The following is a 12,731-nucleotide window of genomic DNA, read 5'->3' as shown; positions in this document are numbered from 1 at the left end:
TATTATTTTTAGGTAAAATTATGAAAAGCATCCTCTTATAAAAATTTATAAATTACCTTTGTGTTTTGAACCTAATAAAGTCCTTTCTTATAGTTTTGGAAAAAAAAAAAGAGTGATCCCTTGGCTTTTTAGTAATAAGACATTATAATTACCAAAATACCCTTATTATTGTTAAGGTATTGTTGTATGTAATTTAAAGTTTCAACTTTATTCATAACTAATTTATTTTATCAGACACTTTTAAAAGAGTAATTCTCCCTATCTTTTTGAATCAAAGTAAAAAGGTTGAAGTAAAAGGAAACAAATTGTTTTAATAAATTTATATGTGAATGAAATTGGTTAAGGGTAAATTTAGTATTTAAAAAAGAATAATGCATAGCATCAGCGTTTTTTTTATTTGGAATTATAATGAAAGTAAGGTATTTGCACATTTTCTTAAACAAATAGGGGAGGTTTTTGTTAAGGTCAAAACACAAGGGAGTTTTGTAGCATTGTTAGAAAACCCAAGGTTTTTGTATTTTTTCCTTTTTTTAATGGAATTTAAATTGATTTTAAATTAATTGAACTATATTTAAAATTAATAGTTTGTTTTTATTAATCCTTATTAAATTTAATTAATTATATTAAGTTTTTTATTTTCAATGGAGCTTAAGTTGGTTTTGAATTAGTAAAAATTAATTACAAAACTAATAATTGATAGTTTTGTATTAATTTTAAATTAATATTAGTTTTTAATTTATCTTATTCCTTTTTATTAATTAATTCATATCAATACAAATGATTAACAATCATTTTTATTTTATTTAAGTAACTTATTATTTTTACTATGGTTAATTAATTTTTATTATTTTCAAATGGAGTATAAATGGGTTATATTTTTTATGATGTTTAATTCAATGTTTTCAACTTGTCATTGATTCAGATAGTTGAACCATTCAAGCCACCATTCAACTCTATTTCTAATTTCAGGTTTCCTGAAACTCACCTTGTTCAACCCAAGTGGTTGAGCCATTGACCCTTTTGACCTGGTCATTGGGTTACAAGTTACAATTTACAATGTATTGAAAACTCTTGGAAAATTTAATTTTTTACAAAAAAAAAAATGTTTGGCCTTAAATTTTAGTTTTTGGCTCTTATATTTATGAAAAATTAGAAACAAATAGACGCCATATTGTACATATATAGATAGATGATGTGTCAAAATTTGACTCATCCAACCAAGGCATTTGAATCATTAACATATGGCCTAGAGGCAAAAACTATTTAGCCTCCAAGTTAATTTTAAAACACATATTTTATTTATTGGGTGAAGTAAGTAATATTTATTTTAAAAAGCAAATTACTAAAATCAACTATCTTTTAAATGGAAGTAGATTATTTAGCCTAATAATATATCATTTAATATCTTCATTTCAATATAATTAAAGTAATACTTATTAATAATTATAATTTAATGTAAATATATCTAAGGTATATAAAATTGTAGTTAAATTGAAATGGATAAAGATACAAATAAAGTTAATAAATTTTAGGCAATTTATTGGAGTAAATAGTCAGGGTCCGCGTGATGCACGAGCTTTATTGATAAGAAAAACTGAAGATGGAGCTCTATGACATTTCCAATTAAGTGGTATCCATCTAAGTTCAATTCAACTATTATTTTTTGGGGTATTATCTAGTTTATCCAATCACAATCTAAGTTGTGCTTTAGTGAGAACATCCAATTTTCTATTCTTTGGATAATTTTGTATTATTTTTTTTGTATCTTAATGCTAGTTTTCTTTTTTTTTGAAAATTATTTTTTTATAAATTTTATTGGTTTATTATTATTTTTAGGTAAAATTATAAAAAACATCCTCTTAAAACAATTCTATAAACCACCTTTGTGTTTTGACCATAACAAAGGCATCTCCTGTAGTTTTGAGAAAAAAGTGCAAATACCTCATTTCCCTTTGCTTTTTGGTAATAAAGACATTAAAGTTACCAAAATACCCTTATCATTGTTAATGCATTATCATACATAATTTAAAGTTTCAACCTTACCCTTCACAAATTCTTTTTTCGAACAACTTTTAAAGAATAATTCTCCTTACCCTTCTTGGACAAAGTAAGATAAAAAGGCTGAAGTAAAGTAAAATTAATACATTACATTAACATTTTTTATTTAGAATGCTGACGAAATGAAGGTATTTGCACCTTTTCTCAAAACAATAGGGCATGTTTTGTTAAGGTCAAAATATTAGGAAGTTTCATAGGATTGTTAGAAAACCCAAGGTGGTTTTTATAATTTTACTTATCTTTATATGGAATTTAAATTGATTTTAAAATAATTAAATTTAATATTTTTTATTAATTTTTGAAATTATTAAAAAATGAATTTATTTAAGTATATTATGTTTTTATTAAATTTAAATTCCTTATGAAATCTATATAAATTTTTATTTTTTAGTGGATCTTAAGTTGGTTTTAAATTAATAAAACCAATGATTGTTTTATAATTTTCTATTAGTTCTATATTAATTTTAAATTGATATTTCTTGATGGGTCTTCCCTAGTTGAAGGAAAATATTCATTAACCACTCTTTGAAATCTAAAAAATTCTGGCCATAATTTGGATTGATGCCACAGCCCAAGCCCAACCAAATGCATCTTGACTTATCACATAGTAGCAAAGCATGTAGAATGGATTCAAGGTCCTTCCCACATCTTTCACAAGTACTAGAGATTTTTAATCATCTTTTTTCCAAATTTTCTTTGATTGCTAATCCATTAACATAGCATCTCCAAAGGAAATGTTTGATTTTTGGTTCAATTGGGAGACCCCAAACAAGTTTCCAAAATTTTTTAGTCTCATCTTGAGTTGATTCCCCATTATTTTCTTGGATTTCATCTTGTATTTGTTTTGTTAGAAAATAAGCAGACCTCACTGAGAATTTTCCATTCTCACTCCCTAGCCAAATTAATTTATCACCCCATGGGTTCGAGGGAATCTCCATTTCTATGATTTTTTGGGCAAAAGCAGGGAGAATACAAGAATTTATTTTTTAGCGTTCTAGCTTCTATTGTCTTGATTGATTAATTCTGCCACTCTAAGGTTCTCATTATTTTCTTGCCTTGGCCCCATTATTTTGAAACCATATATATTTGGAATCCATGGATCATCCCAAACGTTAATGCTATTTCCACTACCCACTTTCTAGTAGATACTTTTTTTTAAGATTTTCTTTCCTTCTAAAATACTCCACCCCCATGAAGGTTGGCTTCTGAGCTTTGCATGGGTAAAATGGTGCTCAAGATAATATTTTGCTTTTACAAATTTTGCCCATAAGCTTGTGGTATCATAACAGAGTCTCCATGCTAATTTTGCAAGTAGAACAAGGTTAAAAACCCTAGGATCTTTGAATCCTAATCCTCCATTTGATTTGTTTTTACAGATTTGACTCCAGTTTACCTATCTTATTTTTCTTTTATCTTCTTTATCTCCTCACTAGAAGGGGTAAAATGGTGCTCAGGATAATATTTTGCTTTTAGAAATCTTGCCCATAAGCTTGTGGTATCAGAACAGAGTCTCCATGCTAATTTGGAGTGTTGGTATAGTAGTCAATACTGATTTTAGAAGAACCTCTTTTCCTATTTGAGATAGCAGAGATCCCCTCCAGCCTTTGGCTTTATTTGAGACCCTCTCAGCAATATACTCAAAAGTTTGATTCTTTTTCCTACTTACAAGAGGATAAGATCCCAAATATATAGATGGTTTCTTTACTTTTTTAATTTTTAAGACATTTGAGACAATCCTTTTTCAATTTGGGGTGCATATTATGACTATAGAACACCTCAGATTTTTGGCAATTCACCTGTTGCCCAAGGTTTCTCTCAAGGAGGGAGATGACTTTGAGCAGAATGCTAGCCTCGTTAAAATCTAAGAAGAGGATTAAACGTGAAAAGTCTTTGCAACTTTTAAATGTGAGAAGAGGATTAAATATTTATGGAAAACATAGGGGAGGTATAAATGAGTGTTCGGGAGGTCAAGTATCACTACCCCAATCACAAGGTGGTAATCTGTAATTTATCTTTTTTTGAGAGACTCCCAATGAAGCATAACCCTACCCTTATAGTGTAGATTGAAAGGAAGTCTCCGGTCAATCGGTAGCTTGGTTTCCTTCTTTCTCAGATTTGAGAATATTTTAGTTTATTTCTTTCATGACCCACTTGGAGTTTCCTGTAGTCTTTGATTATCCAATCACATCTCCAGGGCGTCTTCGCAGTCCAATCAGTCGAAATCTTCAAATCTCCCTCAATCCAATATCTCTAAGGCCCGTTTGGTTTCCAGTAATAAAGGTTTTGGAATCTTAATCGAAATGAGTTATATGGATCTCAACTGTTTGATTAAATGAAATTAGAATTTTATTTTCATTCTTGTTGAAATGGCATTTCTCTATTTAAGGGAATGATCATTCCTTACCTCTCCCTTATAAATGAAATCCCATTTTTACTGATTCTAATTCTTATTCTCATTTTTAATTGAATCAAATAAAATATAAGAATAAATCATTCTGATTTCGATAACAAAGGATTTTAAGTTGCATAGAAGGTGCCACGTGGCTAAGTTGGAAGGGATATTTATCAATTCTATTACATCAACCATTTGAAAGGATGAAACTGTCGTATAATTTGTTTAACATAACAATTGATGATAAGTATAAAAGATGGACCACGTAAAGTTGATAGCAGCCTGACATTCGAAAATGAATCTTATAAATCCCAATTTCATGTTAAGTAATTAACACCATGCCAGGGTTAGTTACATAACATGGTCTATCTTTTAATTATCAATCGGTATGTTAAATAATTTGCACATGAAAGTTGCGACCTTTCAGTTGGTTGATTGGTAGAATTGAGAAACCATCTATGAAACATACAAATGGAGGTTGAACCAATTCTTTCTTCAGATGTATGAGTCTGGTTCAACATCTTCGTTAATAAGTTGACCTGTTTCTGTGATGTCGAAATAACCAAAAATTAATATGAACAAGCAAGACATGATAAACAGGTCGAACAGGTCAGCGATTCAACTTTCTCGATGGGTTATTGATCAAATTAATGCTTTTTTTTTGTTAAAATTAGAATACATTTGGCATGTCTTTTCACATGGTCTTTCGGCTGTTTACAAGCTGGGCAACAGACCAACTTTTGGTCTATTCCTGTTTGATTCGTATAAGATCTAGTCGCCAAAAGCTAGAGCATCGAAATAAAGCGAGAAGCCCATTTTGGGTTGATTTCAGAAAGCTCTAAATGAAGCTTTTCATGTATTTCGCATTTTATTCTCACGTAGAAAGACACGGAAAGATGCATGGAAAGGCGTGTACCTATTAAACTAGCCTCGGGCTGCTTAGATCTTCATGCAAAAGTTCAATGCATCTTTTGACCATCAAAGCTACCAGAAGATCTTAAAAAGACTTGCCAAACAGGCCCTTAATTAACTGAATACAGAGTCTTGATCGGATTATCGGGTCAATGGTCTGACCAGCGAGGACAATGAAAGATTGAAAATATTGGTAATTTGATCATGTGAACGAGGGAAAAATCCCACTTATAGAGCCCATTAGGGCTTTTGCATTTGGATTGAGCTGCTACAAAGAAGCGGTTCATGTTGAGAATTCATGTTCCAGATATGAATTTACTTAGACCCCATTAGGCATCATCCTTGCCTATTTCTGTCCTTCACTAGAAACAATCTACCTAAAAGTGATCTTGTAGATGGTCTCCCAAAGCTGAAAATCACCAAAAACAACCTTTATGAAGTATGCCAAATAGGTAAGCAAGTGAAGACATCTTTCAAACCCAAAAGAAGGTATTATCTACCATTGGCTCTCTTCACCTCTTGTATCTTGGCTTATTTGGACCAATGAGAACCACTAGTACTCTTAGGACATAAACATAAAATCTTGAAATCATTTACAATTTTTTGTAAAAAAGTGCAAAATGGAAAAGGGTGCCAAATTGTGAAAGCTAGAAGTCATCATAGAGGTGAATTAGAAAATCTATAATTTGTTTAACTTTGTAAAACATTAAGCATTAGTCATAACTTTTCAGCACCTAGAACTCAGCGAAATGGAATTGTCCAATGGAAGAATATGATCTTACAAGAAAGGGCAAGAACAATGTTAAACTATCATAAATTACACAAGTTTTATAGTATGAAGTTGTAAATACCAAGGTTTTTAAAATTGACCCGGAGATCGAACCGGTCAGGGGTCCAATTCTGGGTTGAACGGTTGGCCCATTTTGACAAAAAAAAAAGGTAAAACTGTTGAACAGTTTGAATGGTTCAACTGGACAAGTCAATGATTTGCTAACCAAATCAACATTTTTTTACAAAAATCCGATTTTGAAGAAAAACGAACTGTTCACCTGACCGGTTTTTGATTTTTTCGATCCGGTTTTGAAAACCATGATAAATACAGTTTGTTATGAGTCGAATAGAGGTATAATAAGACCAATCTTAAATAAAACATCTTATGAACTTTGGAATGAAAAAAGAAACAAAAAATTGGGTATTTTAAGGTGTTTAGATGTAAATGTTTCATTCTTAATATAAAAGAAAAGCTGGGTAAATTTGACGCAAAATCTAATATTTGCATTTTCCTGGGATAATTAACTAGTGACAAATAAAGCAAGAGTATATAACAACAGAACTCTAATTAAAGAAGAATTAATCCATGTAACTATTAATGAGTTAGACCCTCTTGATCTAAACATCTTGACAGGCATGAAGAAATTGAAAAAATAATAAAAAAATTGGAAATAGATAAATGTCAACAAGAAGAGAGTGAATATGATAAAGATAATGTTGAATATACAATACCTAGTCCTAGAGAATGGAAGCTCACTAGCAAACTTCCTTCACTCTAATGATGTATCTATATATTGGTTAGCAAACTTTGCCCTCCATATATTTGTATTTATACTCCTTCCAAACTGAGCCTAAAGACCTATATTGTTAGTTGGAGTAGCCCATAAAATTCTATACCAACATAATTTTCAGGTTGGATCAAATCAGATAATTGAATCCAGTTGAGAATCAGATTGAATTTGGATCGACCTATATATATATGTATATATTTATAAATATATATATATTTATAAATATATATATTTATAAAAATATATGTATATATTAATATGTTTATTAACATATTTATTTATTAATATGTTTATTAACATATTTATTTATAAATATGTTTATATTGCAATTTTTGTAAATTTTTTATAAAAAGGCATGTATATATTAATATATATGACAAAAATAGTTAAAAAAATACTTACACTTTTTGTTTTTCTTTATATAAACTGTTATGTTTTTTTTTTCTTTTAATAATTCATTAAAATTTTCAGAATTCAAATCGGATTGGATTAGATTCGGATATCCAACATCCTTAATGTATTCGAATTCGAATAACCATTTGTAAGATTTGATCAAATCTTTGGATCGGAACGAATCTTGAATATATGCTATCAGATCGGATTCAGATATACTAGATTGGATTCAGATATACCTGATTTGAATCTGATCCATTCTGTTTGGATCCCTACACCTTTTCTCTCATCCACTTTTACGCAAAGGTTAATTTTTAAGGCTCAGGTTAGAAAGAGTGAAACACAAATATGTAGAATGCAAAACCTTGTAATTTATATTATTTTGTATGTATTTGTATTTTATATTACTTCCGAACGAAGACTTATGGACTAATCCTCTTATTTTTCAAAGGATAAAGTGATGAAACATCTCCTAAAGTTTTTGATTATTGCTGAAACCTCTCCTTAAGTTTGATTAATTGCAATCACCTCCCATAAACTTTTTTATTCAATTGCAAGTAAATTCCCTATGTTAGAATCTTCTAACAAGAAGTGCACAAAATGTCCAAAATACCCATGCCATTACTTTTGAGAAAAATGTTTATTTTCCAAATTTTCTCTTTATATCAATTGCTACCTGAGTCTTTCCAATCTTTTTTCTAAAATTGATTTACTTTCCAAATTTGCCCTTCATATCAATCACTCAAAGGTAAAACTGCAACTTTAAACTCTTTTTTTTTTCATAAAATTTGTATTGGTTTTATTGTTGAAACTAGCCTCAATAGTAACTGCATGGATATTTTGGAAATTTTCGTGCCTTTTGTTAAAGAATTTTAACAAAGGAGGTCTACTTGCAATTGTGTCAAAAAGTTTAGGGGAGGTGATTGCAATTACCAAATTTCAGGGGAGGTTTCATCAATTTACCCTTTTTTAAAATAAAGAAAGATATTAGAAAATAATAAGTTAATTACTTTATATATATATATATATATATATATATATATGTCACATATATTAAATTTATATAAATATAAAATATTGAATTTATTACATGAATATAATTATGGTGTAGAAACTGCACTGCAAAGGAACATAAACCAATTACATTAAAGAGGTAAAATGTCTACTTCGCTTTTCTTTGGTTCACATTTTTGCTTCATGTTGTAATTTATACAGTTAGCACTTGCCTTATATAAAGGGCAGCCTAGTGCATCATGCTTCTGCCAATGTAGGGTCTAGGAAGGATGGATGTATGCAGACTTATCCTTGTCCAAACAAAAATAAGAAATGATTTAAGTATCAATAATTGAAAAGATATGACATTAAATAGAATAGAGTGATGACAAATTGATGTAGCTAACCCATTAGTTGGGATAAAGCTTGGATGATGATGATAAAGGTTCAAAATATTGTTAGGTATTGGTCTGTATCTTCGATACATATCATATCGGGGTTGGCCTTCTTGATATGCCCTTATAAGGGTTGTATCGGGTCAGGCCATGATTTAGAGGGTAGCTAGGACTTAAACCGACCTTTCTGAATCGGTTTTGATAAATAAGTAAATAAAACACAGGAAAAAGCATCGATATAGGCCGATTCACTGATACTTAGAACGTTGATGACGATGATGAATATTTATGTGCCAATTTCAAATATTAAATAAAGGCAAAATTGTAGTTTTAAGAGAAATTTGCATAATTAAGGTTCATTTTTTTAGAAAAAGAAAAGCTTTATTGAAAACATCATGAAAACTTAACTCACGTTAGTTATTTTCATGCGACATGGACTCGTAATGATAAAATTCAATACAAAGGATACAATTAATTATCTCTTAAATTATGTAGCTTTTTTGTTTATAATATTTTCTAAATTTTATTAATAAATTCTCAAAATACAAGATATAACAAATTGAAGAAAGTCATCACAAAGAAATACAGAAATAAATCCTGTCAATAGACTTAGAAGGAAAGCAAGATTTATGTCCTATTATTTACCATATATACTATATTCAGAGAACCGAATTTAATATAAACAGGTATTAACACATTGCCTAAACCAAAATTAGGATTTTAACTATCTTGTGCAATATATTCTGAAGAAAATGTTGATTTTTATTATAATTATTATTATTTTTATCACATTTAATACAATTGAAACATTTGGGTTCTGTAATATTTTTTTCTACAGTTGACATTATTCATCAGTTTTTTTATTTTTTTTGGGTTTCTAGCATAAAAGGGCAATTTTTGGGGTTTAATATCAATAAAAGATATATTTAATTTTTTTTCAAAAATAGGTTAGCTTTTTAAAAATAATATCAATAAAAGGCAAAAGCACTGTTTGTCTTCTTCTTCTTGCCATTTATTCACCATCTGTCGTCACCTCCGCCTCCGGCAACGTTGCCGGAGGTGGCTGGAGGTAGAGGTTGCAGTGGTGGTGCTGGTGGTTTCTCTGTCCAACTCCGCCGCCACCTTTGTTTCCACCCATCTCCGATAACATTGTTGGAGGCGGAGGCGGAAGTGGGCGGAGGTGGCGGCGTTAGATAGAGAAACCACCGGCGCTGCCACTGCTACCTTTGGGCTCCGACAATGTTGTCAGAGGCAGAGGTGGCGGTGAGCGGCAGCGGCCGGCGGTGAATGACGACTCTAGACCTCTGATGAATAAATAACAAGAAGAAGATGAACATTGTTTTTGCCCTTTATTAATATTATTTTTTAAAAAGTTAATTATTTTTGAAAATTTTTAAATATATTAATTTTATTGACATTAAACCTCAAAAATTACCCTTATATGCTGCTACCCCACTTTTTTACGGTTTCAGTGGTGGAGGCGTGACAACATGAAAAAGAAAATGACAAGTGAGATAAATCTAAGGGTCAAATGATGAAAAGCAATTAATAATGGTACTTCTAATTAAGCTGTCGATAAACTTGCTGGTAAGCTGTCTCAGCTTCTATATTATTTAATTGGTATGGGTAATACAGTATCTTGTTTCAACATTTTATGTAATAATAAATATCCACGATAATAGAACTGGTTACTCTTGTGGGACTGGAGATGGGTTTCAATAGCGGCAAATACGGATTAAATAATATAGTCGGTAAGAAGTGAGGCCCATTAAAAAAGGACCTTATTTATTCTTATTGGTCATATAATTGGAATTGGATCTAAGAAAAAGTATATGCCATTTGTTCTTTATCTTTTTATATATATCCTCATTGGAATCCGATTTATCTATTTATATATATCCTTTCAATTTATCTATCTATATATATTCTTTCAATTTATCTATCTACATATATCCTTAGGAATGGCAACGGGGCGATGTGGGAATGGAGAGTCTCTCTCCATTTCCGTCCTCGTGAAAATCCCTATCCCCATTCCCATCCTTGTTCTCATCCATGGGGATTCTCATCCTTGGGGATCTTTATTTCTCATAATTTTTTATAATGTTAATCAGTTTATTTTTATTTTTTATTTATTTAAAAAATAAAAATGAAATAATTCAAATTTATAATCTTATTAAAAAATATTCAATCGTATTTTTAAAAATATTAATATAGATGTATGTGTACATATATACTTATATAATGTATGTATACATATATACATATATATATTAGTGGGGATCCTATGGGGCGGGGATCGGGGTCCTTGCGGGGTGGGGAGTGCTCTCCCCGTCCCCCCCCCCCTCCCCACTAACGGGGATCAAAATTTCTCCATTCCTGTCCCCATGGGGGAAAATCATCCCCATCCCCACCCCATTTGAGGCGGATCCCCCTGGGGATCAGGGAATGGGAAAATTGCCATCCCTATATATCTTGATTGGAATCCGATCCGATCCATCCATATTCTTAATATGCTTAATGCAGAAGTACTGTATCGTATTTTTGGACACCAACATTTATAGGTGTTTATACAAACTCTTTTTCTTTATAAAGTGCAAATGGGGTTTTTCTTTGTGGAATTTTTATTTGACATAAATTGTCCCCTATCTATAGATTTCAAAGGATAATTTTGTATTTTAATATTTTAATAAAGAAGTCATGGTTCTCAAAACTTGAGGGGACTGAAAAAACTAGGAATTGGTTAGGTAACCATTTCCGTTTCATGCTAAAACCGCCTTTTGATAAAAACCATTGATTTGGTTAGTGATCCACTGACCCGGGTGGCCGAACCATCAAACTGTTGATCCAGACAATGGTTTTTAGTCATTTTTTATTTTTTATTTTACTTTTTTTAAGTCAGAACGGGCTATCCGTTCAAACTGAACGGTTGAACTATTCAAACTGGGAAATAGTCCCCAAAACGGTTCCCTGTCTGATCCAATTTTAAAAACCTTGAAAGAAGTGGTAATTAAAACAATTGACGTTGTATTAATTATCATATTACAAATCATGTAATTGGCACTTCCATTAAAGTCATCAACCAATCTAAGCCATTAAAGATGTAATTTCTCCGCATACACCATTAAAAACGTATTAATAATCATATGTGAACACTTCACCTCCACATACACTAATAAAAACATACTTTCCTCTAATATTAATCCTTCTATCCTATAAACTTTTCCTCCTAATACCTCTTACCTATCAAAACCAACCTCACTACCTCAGCTATGATCCAACCACACACCCCTAATTGACTGCGTCCATTATTTCCGCTTATCAAAATGCCATTCACAAGCTCGTTGCCACATGCCCTCTTAAGACTAGTTAGGCAAAGATTTTCGGTCTTTGGGTTGGATGAGTTCAAAAGTTTAGCATTTCTTAGTTTTTGGGTTGGGTTTGAACATAGCCCTTAGTTAGCTTAAACTAGCTCAATTATATAAATATAGAGACATTTGCATACTAATAAACGTGTATGTGCTTTGCACATTGCAATTCTAAATGATGATTGTTGATATGTAAGTTTTGGGCCCAAGAACTGAAATAAATAGGGCCCAACATGAGATTGAACAAAACGGAGCTATTGGGTCCACTAAGAAAAGAATAACAAAAAATTGGGCCCAATAAATATGTTGGATGAGACCCAATGTGAAATTCAACTAGAAAATGGGCTCTCTAATGTATTTATGGGGAAGGTATCATTAAATCCAAACCCAAGAATATGTTGGGTAGGGCCCACTACAAGCCAAACTTGGTAGTGACAGGTTCACCATTTATGGCAATTAGAAAGAATTTTTTTTTTTCTCTCAAATCAATTAGAGAGGTTTTCTCTAATCAATGTAGTGGGCCCAATTAATTGGCAACCATGCCTAATTAACAATTTGGTTAAAAGGAAAATTTTGTTGACTGATTGAAGGAGGATTAGCTTAATTCAATTAATGGATTTTCTTCCTTATGTGGGCCCTAATTTTTTTCCAAGTGGTAACT

The sequence above is a fragment of the Nelumbo lutea genome, chromosome 5 (assembly GCF_056320005.1).
Source record: "Nelumbo lutea isolate HS-2025 chromosome 5, American lotus-T2T, whole genome shotgun sequence".
NCBI lineage: Eukaryota > Viridiplantae > Streptophyta > Magnoliopsida > Proteales > Nelumbonaceae > Nelumbo > Nelumbo lutea.
The sequence above is the reverse complement of the archived record's forward strand: the minus strand, read 5'-3'. Positions refer to the sequence as shown.